The sequence below is a fragment of the Carassius auratus genome, chromosome 6 (assembly GCF_003368295.1).
Source record: "Carassius auratus strain Wakin chromosome 6, ASM336829v1, whole genome shotgun sequence".
NCBI lineage: Eukaryota > Metazoa > Chordata > Actinopteri > Cypriniformes > Cyprinidae > Carassius > Carassius auratus.
This window is the reverse complement of record NC_039248.1, coordinates 18362278-18379417: the sequence shown is the minus strand read 5'-3', so window position 1 is coordinate 18379417 and position 17140 is coordinate 18362278. Positions and strand designations below refer to the sequence as shown.

Below are 17140 nucleotides of genomic sequence, written 5' to 3'. Positions count from 1 at the left end.
TCCACAGCATCTCCAAGCAGTGTATATTGACTTTCATGTGAGATTAATAAAGAGAAAAGTGGCTTCTTTTCTCTGAAGTGTTACACGACTCGATTGTTACTGTTTGTTACAGAAAGAAGCAGCAGGGCTGATTGAAATGTGGGGATGTAGCTCAGTGTTAGAGCTCATGCTTTGCATGTATGAGGTCCTGGGTTCAGTCCCCAGCATCTCCAAGCACTGTGTGCTGAGTTTAAGCAAAATAGTTTAGCATCTTTGCTCTAGTGTTACGATACTGGATTGTTAGTGTTTGTTGAACAAAGAAGCAGCAATGCTGCTCATAACATGGGGATGTAGCTCAGTGGTAGAGTGCATGCTTAGCGTGTATGAGGTCCTGGGTCCAATCCTCAGCATCTCCAAGCAATGTTTAATGACTTTCATGTGAGATTAAGAAAAAATATGTTGCTTCTTTCCCCTAAATTCTTACATGACTAGATTGATAGTGTTTGTAAAAGAAAGAAGCAGCAAAGTTCTATGTTAAATGGGGATATAGCTCAGGGGTAGATTGCCTCTTTTGGATGTATTTGCCCAGCATCTCCAAGCACTCTTTGCTGAGTTTAAGCAAAATAATTTTGAATGTTTTCTCTAGTGTTACGCTACTGGATTGTTAGTGTTTGTTGAACAAAGAAGCAGCAATGCTGCTCAAGACATGGGAATGTAGCTCAGTGTTAAATGGGGATGTAGCTCAGTGGTAGATTGCATCTTTTGCATGTATTTGCCCAGCATCTCCAAGCACTGTTTGCTGAGTTTAAGCAAAATAATTTTGCTTCTTTGCTCTAGTGTTACACTACTGGATTGTTAGTGTTTGTTGAACAAAGAAGCAGCATAGACGCTCAAAACGTGGGAATGTAGCTCAGTGGTAGAGCGCATGCTTCGCATGTATGAGGTCCTGGGTTCATTCCCCAGCATCTCCAAGCACTGTTTAATGACTTTCATGTGAGATTAAGAAAAAGAAAAGTGGTTTCTTTTCTCTGAAGTGTTACACGACTCGATTGTTACTGTTTGTTACACAAAGAAGCAGCAGGGCTGATTGAAATGTGGGGATGTAGCTCAGTGGTAGAGCGCATGCTTTGCATGTATGAGGTCCTGGGTTCAATACCCAGCATCTCCAAGCACTGTTTGCTGAGTAAAAAGCAAAATAATTTCGCTTCTTTGCTCTAGTGTTACACTACTGGATTGTTAGTGTTTGTTGAACAAAGAAGCAGCAATGCTGCTTAAGACGTGGGGATGTAGCTCAGTGGTAGAGCGCATGCTTTGCATGTATGAGGTCCTGGGTTCAATCCCCAGCATCTCCAAGCACTGTTTAATGACTTTCATGTGAGATTAAGAAAGAGAAAAGTGGCTTCTTTTCTCTGAAGTTTTACACGACTCGATTGTTACTGTTTGTTATACAAAGAAGCAGCAGAGCTGATTGAAATGTGGGGATGTAGCTCAGTGGTAGAGCGCATGCTTTGCATGTATGAGGTCCTGGGTTCAATTCCAAGCACTGTTTGCTGAGTTTAAGCAAAATAGTTTAGCTTCTTTGCTCTATTGTTACACTACTGGATTGTTAGTGTTTGTTGAACAAAGAAGAAGCAATGCTGCTCATAACATGGGGATGTAGCTCAGTGGTAGAGCGCATGCTTTGCATGTATGAGGTCCTGGGTTCAATCCCCAGCATCTCCAAGCTCTGTTTAAAAACTTTCATGTGAGATTAAGAAAGAGAAAAGTGGCTTCTTTTCTCTGAAGTGTTACACGACTCGATTGTTACTGTTTGTTACACAAAGAAGAAGCAATGCTGCTCATAACATGGGCATGTAGCTCAGTGGTAGAGAGCATGCTTAACATGTATGAGGTCCTGGGTCCAATCCCCAGCATCTCCAAGCAATGTTTAATGACTTTCATGTGAGATTAAGAAAAAATATGTTGCTTCTTTCCCCTAAATTCTTACATGACTAGATTGATAGTGTTTGTAAAAGAAAGAAGCAGCAAAGTTCTATGTTAAATGGGGATGTAGCTCAGAGGTAGATTGCCACTTTTGCATGTATTTGCCCAGCATTTCCAAGCACTGTTTGCTGAGTTTAAGCAAAATAATTTTGAATCTTTTCTCTAGTGTTACACTACTGGATTGTTAGTGTTTGTTGAACAAAGAAGCAGCAATGCTGCTCAAGTTATGGGAATGTAGCTCAGTGTTAAATGGGGTTGTAGCTCAGTGGTAGATTGCATCTTTTGCATGTATTTGCCCAGCATCTCCAAGCACTGTTTGCTGAGTTTAAGCAAAATAATTTTGCTTCTTTGCTCTATTGTTACACTACTGGATTGTTAGTGTTTGTTGAACAAAGAAGCAGCAATGCTGCTCAAAATATGGGGATGTAGCTCAGTGTTAGAGCACATGCTTTGCATGTGTGAGGTCCTGGGTTCAATCCCTAGCATCTCCAAGCACTGTTTGCTGAGTTTAAGCAAAATAATTTTGCTTCTTTGCTCTAGTGTTTCACTACTGGATTGTTAGTGTTTGTTGAACAAAGAAGCAGCAATGCTGCTCAAAAAGAGGGGATGTAGCTCAGTGTTAGAGCGCATGCTTTGCATGTATGAGGTCCTGGGTTCAATCCCCAGCATCTCCAAGCACTGTTGAATGACTTTCATGTGAGATTAAGAAAGAGAAAAGTGGCTTCTTTTCTCTGAATTGTTACACGACTGGATTGTTACTGTTTGTTACACAAAGGAGCAGCAGGGCTGATTGAAATGTGGGGATGTAGCTCAGTGGTAGAGCGCATGCTTCGCATGTAAGAGGTCCTGGGTTCATTCCCCAGCATCTCCAAGCACTGTTTAATGACTTTCATGTGAGATTAAGAAAAAGAAAAGTGGTTTCTTTTCTCTGAAGTGTTACACGACTCGATTGTTACTGTTTGTTACACAAAGAAGCAGCAGGGCTGATTGAAATGTGGGGATGTAGCTCAGTGGTAGAGCGCATGCTTTGCATGTATGAGGTCCTGGGTTCAATACCCAGCATCTCCAAGCACTGTTTGCTGAGTTTAAGCAAAATAGTTTAGCTTCTTTGCTCTAGTGTTACCCTACTGGATTGTTAGTGTTTGTTGAACAAAGAAGCAGCAATGCTGCTCAAAAAGTGGGGATGTAGCTCAGTGGTAGAGCGCATGCTTCGCATGTATGAGGTCCTGGGATCAATCCCCAGCATCTCCAAGCACTGTTTAATGACTTTCATGTGAGATTAAGAAAGAGAAAAGTGGCTTCTTTTCTCTGAAGTGTTACACAACTAGATTGTTACTGTTTGTTACACAAAGAAGCAGCAGGGATGGTTGAAATGTGGGGATGTAGCTCAGTGGTAGAGCGCATGCTTTGCATGTATGAGGTCCTGGGTTCAATCCCCAGCATCTCCAAACACTGTTTGCTGAGTAAAAAGCAAATTTTAATTTGCTTCTTTGCTCTAGTGTTACACTACTGGATTGTTAGTGTTTGTTGAACAAAGGAGCAGCAAAGCTGCTCAAAACGTGGGGATGTAGCTCAGTGGTAGAGCGCATGCTTTGCATGTATGAGGTCCTGAGTTCAATACCCAGCATATCCAAGCACTGTTTGCTGAGTTTAAGCAAAATAGTTTAGCTTCTTTGCTCTAGTGTTACACTACTGGATTGTTAGTGTTTGTTGAACAAAGAAGCAGCAATGCTGCTCATAACATGGGGATGTAGCTCAGTGTTAGAGCACATGCTTTGCATGTGTGAGGTCCTGGGTTCAATCCCTAGCATCTCCAAGCACTGTTTGCTGAGTTTAACCAAATTAATTTTGCTTCTTTGCTCTAGTGTTTCACTACTGGATTGTTAGTGTTTGTTGAACATAGAAGCAGCAATGCTGCTCAAAAAGTGGGGGTGTAGCTCAGTGGTAGAGCGCATTCTTCGCATGTATGAGGTCCTGGGTTCAATCCCCAGCATCTCCAAGCACTGTTTAATGACTTTCATGTGAGATTAAGAAAGAGAAAAGTGGCTTCTTTTCTCTGAATTGTTACACGACTGGATTGTTACTGTTTGTTACACAAAGAAGCAGCAGGGCTAATTGAAATGTGGGTATGTAGCTCAGTGGTAGAGCGCATGCCTTGCATGTATGAGGTCCTGGGTTCAATCCCCAGCATCTCCAAACACTGTTTGCTGACTAAAAAGCAAATTTAAATTTGCTTCTTTGCTCTAGTGTTACACTACTGGATTGTTAGTGTTTGTTGAAGAAAGAAGCAGCAAAGCTGCTCAAAACGTGGGGATGTAGCTCAGTGGTAGAGCGCATGCATTGCATGTATGAGGTCCTGGGTTCAATCCCCAGCATCTCCAAGCATTGTTGAATGACTTTCATGTTAGATTAAGAAAGAGAAAAGTGGCTTCTTTTCTCTGAAGTGTTACGCGACTCGGTTGTTACTGCTTGTTACACAAAGAAGCAGCAGGGCTGATTGAAATGTGGGGATGTAGCTCAGTGGTAGAGCGCATGCTTTGCATGTATGAGGTCCTGGGTTCAATACCCAGCATCTCCAAGCACTGTTTGCTGAGTTTAAGCAAAATAGTTTAGCTTCTTTGCTCTAGTGTTACACTACTGGATTGTTAGTGTTTGTTGAACAAAGAAGCAGCAATGCTGCTCATAATATGGGGATGTAGCTCAGTGGTAGAGCGCATGCTTAGCATGTATGAGGTCCTGGTTTCAATCCCTAGCATCTCCAAGCACTGTTTGCTGAGTTTAAGCAAAATAATTTTGCTTCTTTGCTCTAGTGTTACACTACTGGATTGTTAGTGTTTGTTGAACAAAGAAGCAGCAATGCTGCTCAAAATATGGGGATGTTGCTCAGTGTTAGAGCACATGCTTTGAATGTGTGAGGTCCTGGGTTCAATCCCTAGCATCTCCAATCAATGTTTAATGACTTTCATGTGAGATTAAGAAAAAATATGTTGCTTCTTTCCCCTAAATTCTTACATGACTAGATTGATATTGTTTGTAAAAGAAAGAAGCAGAGAAGTTCTATGTTAAATGGGGATGTAGCTCAGAGGTAGATTGCCTCTTTTGCATGTATATGCCCAGCATCCCCAAGCACTGTTTGCTGAGTTTAAGCAAAATTATTTTGAATCTTTTCTCTAGTGTTACACTACTGGATTGTCAGTGTTTGTTGAACAAAGAAGCAGCAATGCTGCTCAAGACATGGGAATGTAGCTTAGTGTTAAATGGAGATGTAGCTCAGTGGTAGATTGCATCTTTTGCATGTATTTGCCCAGCATCTCCAAGCACTGTTTGCTGAGTTTAAGCAAAATAATTTTGCTTCTTGTCTCTATTGTTACACTACTGGATTGTTATTGTTTGTTGAACAAAGAAGCAGCAGGGCTGATTGAAATGTGGGGATGTAGCTCAGTGGTAGAGCACATGCTTTGCATGTATGAGGTCCTGGGTTCAATCCCCAGCATCTCCGAACACTGTTTAATGACTTTCATGTGAGATTAAGAACGAGAAAAGTGGCTTCTTTTCTCTGAATTGTTACACGACTGGATTGTTACTGTTTGTTACACAAAGGAGCAGCAGGGCTGACTGAAATGTGGGGATGTAGCTCAGTGGTAGAGCGCATGCTTTGCATGTATGAGGTCCTGGGTTCAATCCCCAGCATCTCCAAGCACTGTTTAATGACTTTCATGTGAGATTAAGAAAGAGAAAAGTGGCTTCTTCTCTATGAAGTGTTACACGACTCGATTGTTACTGTTTGTTACACAAAGAAGCAGCAGGGCTGATTGAAATGTGGGGATGTAGCTCAGTGGTAGAGCGCATGCTTTGCATGTATGAGGTCCTGGGTTCAATACCCAGCATCTCCAAGCACTGTTTGCTGAGTTTAAGCAAAATAGTTTAGCTTCTTTGCTCTAGTGTTACACTACTGGATCGTTAGTGTTTGTTGAACAAAGAAGCAGCAATGCTGCTCATAATATGGGGATGTAGAGCGCATGCTTAGCATGTATGAGGTCCTGGTTTCAATCCCTAGCATCTCCAAGCACTGTTTGCTGAGTTTAAGCAAAATAATTTTGCTTCTTTGCTCTAGTGTTACACTACTGGATTGTTAGTGTTTGTTGAACAAAGAAGCAGAAATGCTGCTCAAAATATGGGGATGTTGCTCAGTGTTAGAGCACATGCTTTGAATGTGTGAGGTCCTGGGTTCAAACCCTAGCATTTCCAATCAATGTTTAATGACTTTCATGTGAGATTAAGAAAAAATATGTTGCTTCTTTCCCCTAAATTCTTACATGACTAGATTGATAGTGTTTGTAAAAGAAAGAAGCAGAGAAGTTCTATGTTAAATGGGGATGTAGCTCAGAGGTAGATTGCCTCTTTTGCATGTATATGCCCAGCATCCCCAAGCACTGTTTGCTGAGTTTAAGCAAAATTATTTTGAATCTTTTCTCTAGTGTTACACTACTGGATTGTCAGTGTTTGTTGAACAAAGAAGCAGCAATGCTGCTCAAGACATGGGAATGTAGCTCAGTGTTAAATGGAGATGTAGCTCAGTGGTAGATTGCATCTTTTGCATGTATTTGCCCAGCATCTCCAAGCACTGTTTGCTGAGTTTAAGCAAAATAATTTCGCTTCTTTGCTCTAGTGTTACACCACTGGATTGTTATTGTTTGTTGAACAAAGAAGCAGCATTGCTGCTCGTAATATGGGGATGTAGCTCAGTGGTAGAGCGCATGCTTAGCATGTATGAGGTCCTGGTTTCAATCCCTAGCATCTCCAAGCACTGTTTGCTGAGTTTAAGCAAAATAATTTTGCTTCTTTGCTCTAGTGTTTCACTACTGGATTGTTAGTGTTTGTTGAACAAAGAGGCAGCAATGCGGCTCAAAAAGTGGGGATGTAGCTCAGTGGTAGAGCGCATGCTTTGCATGTATGAGGTCCTGGGTTCAATCCCCAGCATCTCCAAGCACTGTTTAATGACTTTCATGTGAGATTAAGAAAGAGAAAAGTGGCTTCTTTTCTCTGAAGTGTTACACGACTAGATTGTTACTGTTTGTTACACAAAGAAGCAGCAGGGATGGTTGAAATGTGGGGATGTAGCTCAGTTATAGAGCGCATGCTTTGCATGTATGAGGTCCTGGGTTCAATCCCCAGCATCTCCAAACACTGTTTGCTGAGTAAAAAGCAAATTTTAATTTGCTTCTTTGCTCTAGTGTTACACTACTGGATTGTTAGTGTTTGTTGAACAAAGAAGCAGCAAAGCTGCTCAAGACGTGGGGATGTAGCTCAGTGGTAGAGCGCATGCTTTGCATGTATGAGGTCCTGAGTTCAATACCCAGCATCTCCAAGCACTGTTTGCTGAGTTTAAGCAAAATAGTTTAGCTTCTTTGCTCTAGTGTTACACTACTGGATTGTTAGTGTTTCTTGAACAAAGAAGCAGCAATGCTGCTCAAGACATGGGAATGTAGCTCAGTGTTAAATGGAGATGTAGCTCAGTGGTAGATTGCATCTTTTGCATGTATTTGCCCAGCATCTCCAAGCACTGTTTGCTGAGTTTAAGCAAAATAATTTTGCTTCTTTGCTCTATTGTTACACTACTGGATTGTTATTGTTTGTTGAACAAAGAAGCAGCAGGGCTGATTGAAATGTGGGGATGTAGCTCAGTGGTAGAGTGCATGCTTTGCATGTATGAGGTCCTGGGTTCAATACCCAGCATCTCCAAGCACTGTTTGCTGAGTAAAAAGCAAAATAATTTCGCTTCTTTGCTCTAGTGTTACACTACTGGATTGTTAGTGTTTGTTGAACAAAGAAGCAGCAATGCTGCTTAAGACGTGGGGATGTAGCTCAGTGGTAGAGCGCATGCTTTGCATGTATGAGGTCCTGGGTTCAATCCCCAGCATCTCCAAGCACTGTTTAATGACTTTCATGTGAGATTAAGAAAGAGAAAAGTGGCTTCTTTTCTCTGAAGTTTTACACGACTCGATTGTTACTGTTTGTTATACAAAGAAGCAGCAGAGCTGATTGAAATGTGGGGATGTAGCTCAGTGGTAGAGCGCATGCTTTGCATGTATGAGGTCCTGGGTTCAATTCCAAGCACTGTTTGCTGAGTTTAAGCAAAATAGTTTAGCTTCTTTGCTCTATTGTTACACTACTGGATTGTTAGTGTTTGTTGAACAAAGAAGAAGCAATGCTGCTCATAACATGGGGATGTAGCTCAGTGGTAGAGCGCATGCTTTGCATGTATGAGGTCCTGGGTTCAATCCCCAGCATCTCCAAGCTCTGTTTAAAAACTTTCATGTGAGATTAAGAAAGAGAAAAGTGGCATCTTTTCTCTGAAGTGTTACACGACTCGATTGTTACTGTTTGTTACACAAAGAAGAAGCAATGCTGCTCATAACATGGGCATGTAGCTCAGTGGTAGAGAGCATGCTTAACATGTATGAGGTCCTGGGTCCAATCCCCAGCATCTCCAAGCAATGTTTAATGACTTTCATGTGAGATTAAGAAAAAATATGTTGCTTCTTTCCCCTAAATTCTTACATGACTAGATTGATAGTGTTTGTAAAAGAAAGAAGCAGCAAAGTTCTATGTTAAATGGGGATGTAGCTCAGAGGTAGATTGCCACTTTTGCATGTATTTGCCCAGCATTTCCAAGCACTGTTTGCTGAGTTTAAGCAAAATAATTTTGAATCTTTTCTCTAGTGTTACACTACTGGATTGTTAGTGTTTGTTGAACAAAGAAGCAGCAATGCTGCTCAAGTTATGGGAATGTAGCTCAGTGTTAAATGGGGTTGTAGCTCAGTGGTAGATTGCATCTTTTGCATGTATTTGCCCAGCATCTCCAAGCACTGTTTGCTGAGTTTAAGCAAAATAATTTTGCTTCTTTGCTCTATTGTTACACTACTGGATTGTTAGTGTTTGTTGAACAAAGAAGCAGCAATGCTGCTCAAAATATGGGGATGTAGCTCAGTGTTAGAGCACATGCTTTGCATGTGTGAGGTCCTGGGTTCAATCCCTAGCATCTCCAAGCACTGTTTGCTGAGTTTAAGCAAAATAATTTTGCTTCTTTGCTCTAGTGTTTCACTACTGGATTGTTAGTGTTTGTTGAACAAAGAAGCAGCAATGCTGCTCAAAAAGAGGGGATGTAGCTCAGTGTTAGAGCGCATGCTTTGCATGTATGAGGTCCTGGGTTCAATCCCCAGCATCTCCAAGCACTGTTGAATGACTTTCATGTGAGATTAAGAAAGAGAAAAGTGGCTTCTTTTCTCTGAATTGTTACACGACTGGATTGTTACTGTTTGTTACACAAAGGAGCAGCAGGGCTGATTGAAATGTGGGGATGTAGCTCAGTGGTAGAGCGCATGCTTTGCATGTATGAGGTCCTGGGTTCAATACCCAGCATCTCCAAGCACTGTTTGCTGAGTTTAAGCAAAATAGTTTAGCTTCTTTGCTCTAGTGTTACCCTACTGGATTGTTAGTGTTTGTTGAACAAAGAAGCAGCAATGCTGCTCAAAAAGTGGGGATGTAGCTCAGTGGTAGAGCGCATGCTTCGCATGTATGAGGTCCTGGGATCAATCCCCAGCATCTCCAAGCACTGTTTAATGACTTTCATGTGAGATTAAGAAAGAGAAAAGTGGCTTCTTTTCTCTGAAGTGTTACACAACTAGATTGTTACTGTTTGTTACACAAAGAAGCAGCAGGGATGGTTGAAATGTGGGGATGTAGCTCAGTGGTAGAGCGCATGCTTTGCATGTATGAGGTCCTGGGTTCAATCCCCAGCATCTCCAAACACTGTTTGCTGAGTAAAAAGCAAATTTTAATTTGCTTCTTTGCTCTAGTGTTACACTACTGGATTGTTAGTGTTTGTTGAACAAAGAAGCAGCAATGCTGCTCATAACATGGGGATGTAGCTCAGTGTTAGAGCACATGCTTTGCATGTGTGAGGTCCTGGGTTCAATCCCTAGCATCTCCAAGCACTGTTTGCTGAGTTTAACCAAATTAATTTTGCTTCTTTGCTCTAGTGTTTCACTACTGGATTGTTAGTGTTTGTTGAACATAGAAGCAGCAATGCTGCTCAAAAAGTGGGGGTGTAGCTCAGTGGTAGAGCGCATTCTTCGCATGTATGAGGTCCTGGGTTCAATCCCCAGCATCTCCAAGCACTGTTTAATGACTTTCATGTGAGATTAAGAAAGAGAAAAGTGGCTTCTTTTCTCTGAATTGTTACACGACTGGATTGTTACTGTTTGTTACACAAAGAAGCAGCAGGGCTAATTGAAATGTGGGTATGTAGCTCAGTGGTAGAGCGCATGCCTTGCATGTATGAGGTCCTGGGTTCAATCCCCAGCATCTCCAAACACTGTTTGCTGACTAAAAAGCAAATTTAAATTTGCTTCTTTGCTCTAGTGTTACACTACTGGATTGTTAGTGTTTGTTGAAGAAAGAAGCAGCAAAGCTGCTCAAAACGTGGGGATGTAGCTCAGTGGTAGAGCGCATGCATTGCATGTATGAGGTCCTGGGTTCAATCCCCAGCATCTCCAAGCATTGTTGAATGACTTTCATGTTAGATTAAGAAAGAGAAAAGTGGCTTCTTTTCTCTGAAGTGTTACGCGACTCGGTTGTTACTGCTTGTTACACAAAGAAGCAGCAGGGCTGATTGAAATGTGGGGATGTAGCTCAGTGGTAGAGCGCATGCTTTGCATGTATGAGGTCCTGGGTTCAATACCCAGCATCTCCAAGCACTGTTTGCTGAGTTTAAGCAAAATAGTTTAGCTTCTTTGCTCTAGTGTTACACTACTGGATTGTTAGTGTTTGTTGAACAAAGAAGCAGCAATGCTGCTCATAATATGGGGATGTAGCTCAGTGGTAGAGCGCATGCTTAGCATGTATGAGGTCCTGGTTTCAATCCCTAGCATCTCCAAGCACTGTTTGCTGAGTTTAAGCAAAATAATTTTGCTTCTTTGCTCTAGTGTTACACTACTGGATTGTTAGTGTTTGTTGAACAAAGAAGCAGCAATGCTGCTCAAAATATGGGGATGTTGCTCAGTGTTAGAGCACATGCTTTGAATGTGTGAGGTCCTGGGTTCAATCCCTAGCATCTCCAATCAATGTTTAATGACTTTCATGTGAGATTAAGAAAAAATATGTTGCTTCTTTCCCCTAAATTCTTACATGACTAGATTGATATTGTTTGTAAAAGAAAGAAGCAGAGAAGTTCTATGTTAAATGGGGATGTAGCTCAGAGGTAGATTGCCTCTTTTGCATGTATATGCCCAGCATCCCCAAGCACTGTTTGCTGAGTTTAAGCAAAATTATTTGAATCTTTTCTCTAGTGTTACACTACTGGATTGTCAGTGTTTGTTGAACAAAGAAGCAGCAATGCTGCTCAAGACATGGGAATGTAGCTTAGTGTTAAATGGAGATGTAGCTCAGTGGTAGATTGCATCTTTTGCATGTATTTGCCCAGCATCTCCAAGCACTGTTTGCTGAGTTTAAGCAAATAATTTTGCTTCTTGTCTCTATTGTTACACTACTGGATTGTTATTGTTTGTTGAACAAAGAAGCAGCAGGGCTGATTGAAATGTGGGGATGTAGCTCAGTGGTAGAGCACATGCTTTGCATGTATGAGGTCCTGGGTTCAATCCCCAGCATCTCCGAACACTGTTTAATGACTTTCATGTGAGATTAAGAACGAGAAAAGTGGCTTCTTTTCTCTGAATTGTTACACGACTGGATTGTTACTGTTTGTTACACAAAGGAGCAGCAGGGCTGACTGAAATGTGGGGATGTAGCTCAGTGGTAGAGCGCATGCTTTGCATGTATGAGGTCCTGGGTTCAATCCCCAGCATCTCCAAGCACTGTTTAATGACTTTCATGTGAGATTAAGAAAGAGAAAAGTGGCTTCTTCTCTATGAAGTGTTACACGACTCGATTGTTACTGTTTGTTACACAAAGAAGCAGCAGGGCTGATTGAAATGTGGGGATGTAGCTCAGTGGTAGAGCGCATGCTTTGCATGTATGAGGTCCTGGGTTCAATACCCAGCATCTCCAAGCACTGTTTGCTGAGTTTAAGCAAAATAGTTTAGCTTCTTTGCTCTAGTGTTACACTACTGGATCGTTAGTGTTTGTTGAACAAAGAAGCAGCAATGCTGCTCATAATATGGGGATGTAGAGCGCATGCTTAACATGTATGAGGTCCTGGTTTCAATCCCTAGCATCTCCAAGCACTGTTTGCTGAGTTTAAGCAAAATAATTTTGCTTCTTTGCTCTAGTGTTACACTACTGGATTGTTAGTGTTTGTTGAACAAAGAAGCAGAAATGCTGCTCAAAATATGGGGATGTTGCTCAGTGTTAGAGCACATGCTTTGAATGTGTGAGGTCCTGGGTTCAATCCCTAGCATTTCCAATCAATGTTTAATGACTTTCATGTGAGATTAAGAAAAAATATGTTGCTTCTTTCCCCTAAATTCTTACATGACTAGATTGATAGTGTTTGTAAAAGAAAGAAGCAGATAAGTTCTATGTTAAATGGGGATGTAGCTCAGAGGTAGATTGCCTCTTTTGCATGTATATGCCCAGCATCCCCAAGCACTGTTTGCTGAGTTTAAGCAAAATTATTTTGAATCTTTTCTCTAGTGTTACACTACTGGATTGTCAGTGTTTGTTGAACAAAGAAGCAGCAATGCTGCTCAAGACATGGGAATGTAGCTCAGTGTTAAATGGAGATGTAGCTCAGTGGTAGATTGCATCTTTTGCATGTATTTGCCCAGCATCTCCAAGCACTGTTTGCTGAGTTTAAGCAAAATAATTTCGCTTCTTTGCTCTAGTGTTACACCACTGGATTGTTATTGTTTGTTGAACAAAGAAGCAGCATTGCTGCTCGTAATATGGGGATGTAGCTCAGTGGTTAGAGCGCATGCTTAGCATGTATGAGGTCCTGGTTTCAATCCCTAGCATCTCCAAGCACTGTTTGCTGAGTTTAAGCAAAATAATTTTGCTTCTTTGCTCTAGTGTTTCACTACTGGATTGTTAGTGTTTGTTGAACAAAGAGGCAGCAATGCGGCTCAAAAAAGTGGGGATGTAGCTCAGTGGTAGAGCGCATGCTTTGCATGTATGAGGTCCTGGGTTCAGTCCCCAGCATCTCCAAGCACTGTTGAATGACTTTCATGTGAGATTAAGAAAGAGAAAAGTGGCTTCTTTTCTCTGAAGTGTTACACGACTCGATTGTTACTGTTTGTTACACAAAGAAGCAGCAGGGCTGATTGAAATGTGGGGATGTAGCTCAGTGGTAGAGCGCATGCTTTGCATGTATGAGGTCCTGGGTTCAATACCCAGGCATCTCCAAGCACTGTTTGATGTGTGTAAGCAAAATAGTTTAGCTTCTTTGCTCTAGTGTTACACTACTGGATTGTTAGTGTTTGTTGAACAAAGAAGCAGCAATGCTGCTCATAACATGGGGATGTAGCTCAGTGGTAGAGCGCATGCTTAGCATGTATGAGGTCCTGGGTCCAATCCCCAGCATCTCCAAGCAATGTTTAATGACTTTCATGTGAGATTAAGAAAAAATATGTTGCTTCTTTCCCCTAAATTCTTACATGACTAGATGATAGTGTTTGTAAAAGAAAGAAGCAGCAAAGTTCTATGTTAAATGGGGATGTAGCTCAGAGGTAGATTGCCTCTTTTGCATGTATTTGCCCAGCATCCCCAAGCACTGTTTGCTGAGTTTAAGCAAAATAATTTTGCTTCTTTGCTCTAGTGTTACACTACTGGATTGTTAGTGTTTGTTGAACAAAGAAGCAGCAATGCTGCTCAAAATATGGGGATGTAGCTCAGTGTTAGAGCACATGCTTTGCATGTGTGAGGTCCTGGGTTCAATCCCTAGCATCTCCAAGCACTGTTTGCTGAGTTTAAGCAAAATAATTTTGCTTCTTTGCTCTAGTGTTTCACTACTGGATTGTTAGTGTTTGTTGAACAAAGAAGCAGCAATGCTGCTCAGAAAGTGGGGATGTAGCTCAGTGGTAGAGCGCATGCTTCGCATGTATGAGGTCCTGGGTTCAATCCCCAGCATCTCCAAGCACTGTTTAATGACTTTCATGTGAGATTAAGAAAGAGAAAAGTGGCTTCTTTTCTCTCAATTGTTACACGACTAGATTGTTACTGTTTGTTACACAAAGAAGCAGAAGGGCTGATTGAAATGTGGGGATGTAGCTCAGTGGTAGAGCGCTTGTTTTGCATGTATGAGGTCCTGGGTTCAATCCCCAGCATCTCCAAACACTGTTTGCTGAGTTTAAGCAAATAATTTTGTTTCTTTGCTCTAGTGTTTCACTACTGGATTGTTAGTGTTTGTTGAACAAAGAAGCAGCAAAGCTGCTCAAAAACGTGGGGATGTAGCTCAGTGGTAGAGCGGCATGCTTTTGCAATGTATGAGGTCCTGGGTTCAATCCCCAGCATCTCCAAGGCTCTGTTTAAAAACTTTCATGTGAGATTAAGAAGAGAAAAGTGGCTTCTTTTCTCTTGAAGTGTTACACGACTCGATTGTTACTGTTTGTTACACAAAGAAGCAGCAGGGATGATTGAAAATGTGGGGATGTAGCTCAGTGGTAGAGCGCATGCTTTGCATGTATGAGGTCCTGGGTTCAATCCCCAGCATCTCCAAGCTCCTGTTTAAAAACTTTCATGTGAGATTAAGAAAGAGAAAAGTGGCTTCTTTTTCTCTGAAGTGTTACACGACTCGATTGTTACTGTTTGTTACACAAAGAAGCAGCAGGGATGATTGAAATGTGGGGATGTAGCTCAGTGGTAGAGCGCATGCTTTGCATGTATGAGGTCCTGGTTCAATCCCCAGCATCTCCAAGCACTGTTGATGACTTTAATGTGAGATTAAGAAAGAGAAAAGTGGCTTCTTTTTCTCTGTAGTGTTACACGACTCGATTGTTACTGTTTGTTACACAAAGAAGCAGCAGGGATGATTGAAACGTGGGGATGTAGCTCAGTGGTAGAGCGCATGCTTTGGCATGTATGAGGTCCGGGGTTCAATCCCCAGCATCTCCAAGCTCTGTTTAAAAACTTTTATGTGAGATTAAGAAAGAGAAAAAGTGGCTTCTTTTCTCTGAAGTGTTACACGACTCGATTGTTACTGTTTGTTACACAAAGAAGCAGCAGGGATGATTGAAATGTGGGGATGTAGCTCAGTGGTAGAGCGCATGCTTGCATGTATGAGTTCCTGGGTTCAATCCCCAGCATCTCCAAGCACTGTTTAATGACTTTCATGTGAGATTAAGAAGAGAAAGTGGCTTCTTCTCTATGAAGTGTTACACGAACCGATTGTTACTGTTTGTTACACAAAGGAGCAGCAGGGGCTGACTGAAATGTGGGGATGTAGCTCAGTGGTAGAGCGCATGCTTTGCATGTATGAGGTCCTGGGTTCAATACCCAGCATCTCCAAGCACTGTTTTGCTGAGTTTAAGCAAAATAGTTTAGCTTCTTTGCTCTAGTGTTACACTACTGGATCGTTAGTGTTTGTTGAACAAAGAAGCAGCAATGCTGCTCATAATATGGGGATGTAGAGCGCATGCTTAGCATGTTATGAGGTCCTGGTTTCAATCCCTAGCATCTCCAAGCACTGTTTGCTGAGTTTAAGCAAAATAATTTTGCTTCTTTGCTCTAGTGTTACACTACTGGATTGTTAGTGTTTGTTGAACAAAGAAGCAGAAATGCTGCTCAAAATATGGGGATGTTGCTCAGTGTTAGAGCACATGCTTTGAAATGTGTGAGGTCCTGGGTTTCAATCCCTAGCATTTCCAATCAATGTTTAATGACTTTCATGTGAGATAAGAAAAAATATGTTGCTTCTTTCCCCTAAATTCTTACATGACTAGATTGATAGTGTTTGTAAAAGAAAGAAGCAGAGAAGTTCTATGTTAAATGGGATGTAGCTCAGAGGTAGATTGCCTCTTTGCATGTATATGCCCCAGCATCCCCAAGCACTGTTTGCTGAGTTTAAGCAAAATTATTTTGAATCTTTTCTCTAGTGTTACACTACTGGATTGTCAGTGTTTGTTGAAACAAAGAAGCAGCATTGCTGCTCGTAATATGGGGATGTAGCTCAGTGGGTAGAGCGCATGGCTTAGCATGTATGAGGTCCTGGTTTCAATCCCACATGGGAATGTAGCTCAGTGTTAAATGGAGATGTAGCTCAGTGGTAGATTGCATCTTTTGCATGTATTTGCCCAGCATCTCCAAGCACTTTTTGCTGAGTTTAAGCAAAATAATTTCGCTTCTTTGCTCTAGTGTTACACTACTGGATTGTTATTGTTTGTTGAACAAAAAAGCAGCATTGCTGCTCGTAATATGGGGATGTAGCTCAGTGGTAGAGCGCATGCTTAGCATGTATGAGGTCCTGGTTTCAATCCCTAGCATCTCCAAGCACTGTTTGCTGAGTTTAAGCAAAATAATTTTGCTTCTTTGCTCTAGTGTTTCACTACTGGATTGTTAGTGTTTGTTGAACAAAGAAGCAGCAATGCGGCTCAAAAAGTGGGGATGTAGCTCAGTGGTAGAGCGCATGCTTTGCATGTATGAGGTCCTGGGTTCAATCCCCAGCATCTCCAAGCACTGTTGAATGACTTTCATGTGAGATTAAGAAAGAGAAAAGTGGCTTCTTTTCTCTGAAGTGTTACACGACTCGATTGTTACTGTTTGTTACACAAAGAAGCAGCAGGGCTGATTGAAATGTGGGGATGTAGCTCAGTGGTAGAGCGCATGCTTTGCATGTATGAGGTCCTGGGTTCAATCCCCAGCATCTCCAAACACTGTTTGCTGAGTTTAAGCAAAATAATTTGCTTCTTTGCTCTAGTGTTACACTACTGGATTGTTAGTGTTTGTTGAACAAAGAAGCAGCAATGCGGCTCAAAAAGTGGGGATGTAGCTCAGTGGTAGAGCGCATGCTTTGCATGTATGAGGTCCTGGGTTCAATCCCCAGCATCTCCAAGCACTGTTGAATGACTTTCATGTGAGATTAAGAAAGAGAAAAGTGGCTTCTTTTCTCTGAAGTGTTACACGACTCGATTGTTTACTGTTTTGTTACACAAAGAAGCAGCAGGGCTGATTGAAATGTGGGGATGTAGCTCAGTGGTAGAGCGCATGCTTTGCATGTATGAGGTCC

The 17140-nt window shown here is 41.6% G+C and overlaps 36 non-coding genes across 36 annotated transcripts; all 36 read left to right on the top strand.

Annotated features, from left to right (window-relative positions):
- The first annotated feature begins 323 nt into the window (after positions 1-323).
- trnaa-agc (transfer RNA alanine (anticodon AGC)) lies at positions 324-395 on the top strand. Its single transcript has one exon. It is a non-coding gene; the product is annotated as a tRNA-Ala (tRNA).
- Positions 396-878: 483 nt separating this feature from the next.
- Positions 879-950, top strand: trnaa-cgc (transfer RNA alanine (anticodon CGC)). Its single transcript has one exon. It is a non-coding gene; the product is annotated as a tRNA-Ala (tRNA).
- Positions 951-1075: 125 nt separating this feature from the next.
- On the top strand, positions 1076-1147 carry trnaa-ugc (transfer RNA alanine (anticodon UGC)). The gene has a single exon. It is a non-coding gene; the product is annotated as a tRNA-Ala (tRNA).
- Positions 1148-1259: 112 nt separating this feature from the next.
- On the top strand, positions 1260-1331 carry trnaa-ugc (transfer RNA alanine (anticodon UGC)). The gene has a single exon. It is a non-coding gene; the product is annotated as a tRNA-Ala (tRNA).
- A 298-nt stretch (positions 1332-1629) lies between these two features.
- Positions 1630-1701, top strand: trnaa-ugc (transfer RNA alanine (anticodon UGC)). Its single transcript has one exon. It is a non-coding gene; the product is annotated as a tRNA-Ala (tRNA).
- A 1060-nt stretch (positions 1702-2761) lies between these two features.
- On the top strand, positions 2762-2833 carry trnaa-cgc (transfer RNA alanine (anticodon CGC)). Its single transcript has one exon. It is a non-coding gene; the product is annotated as a tRNA-Ala (tRNA).
- Positions 2834-2958: 125 nt separating this feature from the next.
- trnaa-ugc (transfer RNA alanine (anticodon UGC)) lies at positions 2959-3030 on the top strand. The gene has a single exon. It is a non-coding gene; the product is annotated as a tRNA-Ala (tRNA).
- Positions 3031-3141: 111 nt separating this feature from the next.
- trnaa-cgc (transfer RNA alanine (anticodon CGC)) lies at positions 3142-3213 on the top strand. Its single transcript has one exon. It is a non-coding gene; the product is annotated as a tRNA-Ala (tRNA).
- Positions 3214-3338: 125 nt separating this feature from the next.
- On the top strand, positions 3339-3410 carry trnaa-ugc (transfer RNA alanine (anticodon UGC)). Its single transcript has one exon. It is a non-coding gene; the product is annotated as a tRNA-Ala (tRNA).
- Positions 3411-3889: 479 nt separating this feature from the next.
- On the top strand, positions 3890-3961 carry trnaa-cgc (transfer RNA alanine (anticodon CGC)). Its single transcript has one exon. It is a non-coding gene; the product is annotated as a tRNA-Ala (tRNA).
- Positions 3962-4468: 507 nt separating this feature from the next.
- trnaa-ugc (transfer RNA alanine (anticodon UGC)) lies at positions 4469-4540 on the top strand. Its single transcript has one exon. It is a non-coding gene; the product is annotated as a tRNA-Ala (tRNA).
- Positions 4541-4651: 111 nt separating this feature from the next.
- On the top strand, positions 4652-4723 carry trnaa-agc (transfer RNA alanine (anticodon AGC)). The gene has a single exon. It is a non-coding gene; the product is annotated as a tRNA-Ala (tRNA).
- Positions 4724-5586: 863 nt separating this feature from the next.
- On the top strand, positions 5587-5658 carry trnaa-ugc (transfer RNA alanine (anticodon UGC)). The gene has a single exon. It is a non-coding gene; the product is annotated as a tRNA-Ala (tRNA).
- A 125-nt stretch (positions 5659-5783) lies between these two features.
- On the top strand, positions 5784-5855 carry trnaa-ugc (transfer RNA alanine (anticodon UGC)). Its single transcript has one exon. It is a non-coding gene; the product is annotated as a tRNA-Ala (tRNA).
- An 838-nt stretch (positions 5856-6693) lies between these two features.
- Positions 6694-6765, top strand: trnaa-agc (transfer RNA alanine (anticodon AGC)). Its single transcript has one exon. It is a non-coding gene; the product is annotated as a tRNA-Ala (tRNA).
- A 111-nt stretch (positions 6766-6876) lies between these two features.
- Positions 6877-6948, top strand: trnaa-ugc (transfer RNA alanine (anticodon UGC)). The gene has a single exon. It is a non-coding gene; the product is annotated as a tRNA-Ala (tRNA).
- Positions 6949-7816: 868 nt separating this feature from the next.
- Positions 7817-7888, top strand: trnaa-ugc (transfer RNA alanine (anticodon UGC)). Its single transcript has one exon. It is a non-coding gene; the product is annotated as a tRNA-Ala (tRNA).
- Positions 7889-8186: 298 nt separating this feature from the next.
- On the top strand, positions 8187-8258 carry trnaa-ugc (transfer RNA alanine (anticodon UGC)). The gene has a single exon. It is a non-coding gene; the product is annotated as a tRNA-Ala (tRNA).
- A 1060-nt stretch (positions 8259-9318) lies between these two features.
- trnaa-ugc (transfer RNA alanine (anticodon UGC)) lies at positions 9319-9390 on the top strand. Its single transcript has one exon. It is a non-coding gene; the product is annotated as a tRNA-Ala (tRNA).
- Positions 9391-9501: 111 nt separating this feature from the next.
- trnaa-cgc (transfer RNA alanine (anticodon CGC)) lies at positions 9502-9573 on the top strand. The gene has a single exon. It is a non-coding gene; the product is annotated as a tRNA-Ala (tRNA).
- Positions 9574-9698: 125 nt separating this feature from the next.
- On the top strand, positions 9699-9770 carry trnaa-ugc (transfer RNA alanine (anticodon UGC)). The gene has a single exon. It is a non-coding gene; the product is annotated as a tRNA-Ala (tRNA).
- A 296-nt stretch (positions 9771-10066) lies between these two features.
- Positions 10067-10138, top strand: trnaa-cgc (transfer RNA alanine (anticodon CGC)). The gene has a single exon. It is a non-coding gene; the product is annotated as a tRNA-Ala (tRNA).
- A 507-nt stretch (positions 10139-10645) lies between these two features.
- On the top strand, positions 10646-10717 carry trnaa-ugc (transfer RNA alanine (anticodon UGC)). Its single transcript has one exon. It is a non-coding gene; the product is annotated as a tRNA-Ala (tRNA).
- Positions 10718-10828: 111 nt separating this feature from the next.
- On the top strand, positions 10829-10900 carry trnaa-agc (transfer RNA alanine (anticodon AGC)). Its single transcript has one exon. It is a non-coding gene; the product is annotated as a tRNA-Ala (tRNA).
- An 861-nt stretch (positions 10901-11761) lies between these two features.
- trnaa-ugc (transfer RNA alanine (anticodon UGC)) lies at positions 11762-11833 on the top strand. The gene has a single exon. It is a non-coding gene; the product is annotated as a tRNA-Ala (tRNA).
- Positions 11834-11958: 125 nt separating this feature from the next.
- trnaa-ugc (transfer RNA alanine (anticodon UGC)) lies at positions 11959-12030 on the top strand. Its single transcript has one exon. It is a non-coding gene; the product is annotated as a tRNA-Ala (tRNA).
- Positions 12031-12868: 838 nt separating this feature from the next.
- trnaa-agc (transfer RNA alanine (anticodon AGC)) lies at positions 12869-12941 on the top strand. The gene has a single exon. It is a non-coding gene; the product is annotated as a tRNA-Ala (tRNA).
- Positions 12942-13434: 493 nt separating this feature from the next.
- Positions 13435-13506, top strand: trnaa-agc (transfer RNA alanine (anticodon AGC)). The gene has a single exon. It is a non-coding gene; the product is annotated as a tRNA-Ala (tRNA).
- Positions 13507-13980: 474 nt separating this feature from the next.
- trnaa-cgc (transfer RNA alanine (anticodon CGC)) lies at positions 13981-14052 on the top strand. The gene has a single exon. It is a non-coding gene; the product is annotated as a tRNA-Ala (tRNA).
- Positions 14053-14360: 308 nt separating this feature from the next.
- trnak-uuu (transfer RNA lysine (anticodon UUU)) lies at positions 14361-14435 on the top strand. Its single transcript has one exon. It is a non-coding gene; the product is annotated as a tRNA-Lys (tRNA).
- Positions 14436-14562: 127 nt separating this feature from the next.
- trnaa-ugc (transfer RNA alanine (anticodon UGC)) lies at positions 14563-14634 on the top strand. The gene has a single exon. It is a non-coding gene; the product is annotated as a tRNA-Ala (tRNA).
- A 717-nt stretch (positions 14635-15351) lies between these two features.
- Positions 15352-15423, top strand: trnaa-ugc (transfer RNA alanine (anticodon UGC)). Its single transcript has one exon. It is a non-coding gene; the product is annotated as a tRNA-Ala (tRNA).
- A 908-nt stretch (positions 15424-16331) lies between these two features.
- trnaa-agc (transfer RNA alanine (anticodon AGC)) lies at positions 16332-16403 on the top strand. The gene has a single exon. It is a non-coding gene; the product is annotated as a tRNA-Ala (tRNA).
- A 111-nt stretch (positions 16404-16514) lies between these two features.
- Positions 16515-16586, top strand: trnaa-ugc (transfer RNA alanine (anticodon UGC)). Its single transcript has one exon. It is a non-coding gene; the product is annotated as a tRNA-Ala (tRNA).
- A 125-nt stretch (positions 16587-16711) lies between these two features.
- trnaa-ugc (transfer RNA alanine (anticodon UGC)) lies at positions 16712-16783 on the top strand. The gene has a single exon. It is a non-coding gene; the product is annotated as a tRNA-Ala (tRNA).
- Positions 16784-16893: 110 nt separating this feature from the next.
- trnaa-ugc (transfer RNA alanine (anticodon UGC)) lies at positions 16894-16965 on the top strand. Its single transcript has one exon. It is a non-coding gene; the product is annotated as a tRNA-Ala (tRNA).
- Positions 16966-17140: the final 175 nt, after the last annotated feature.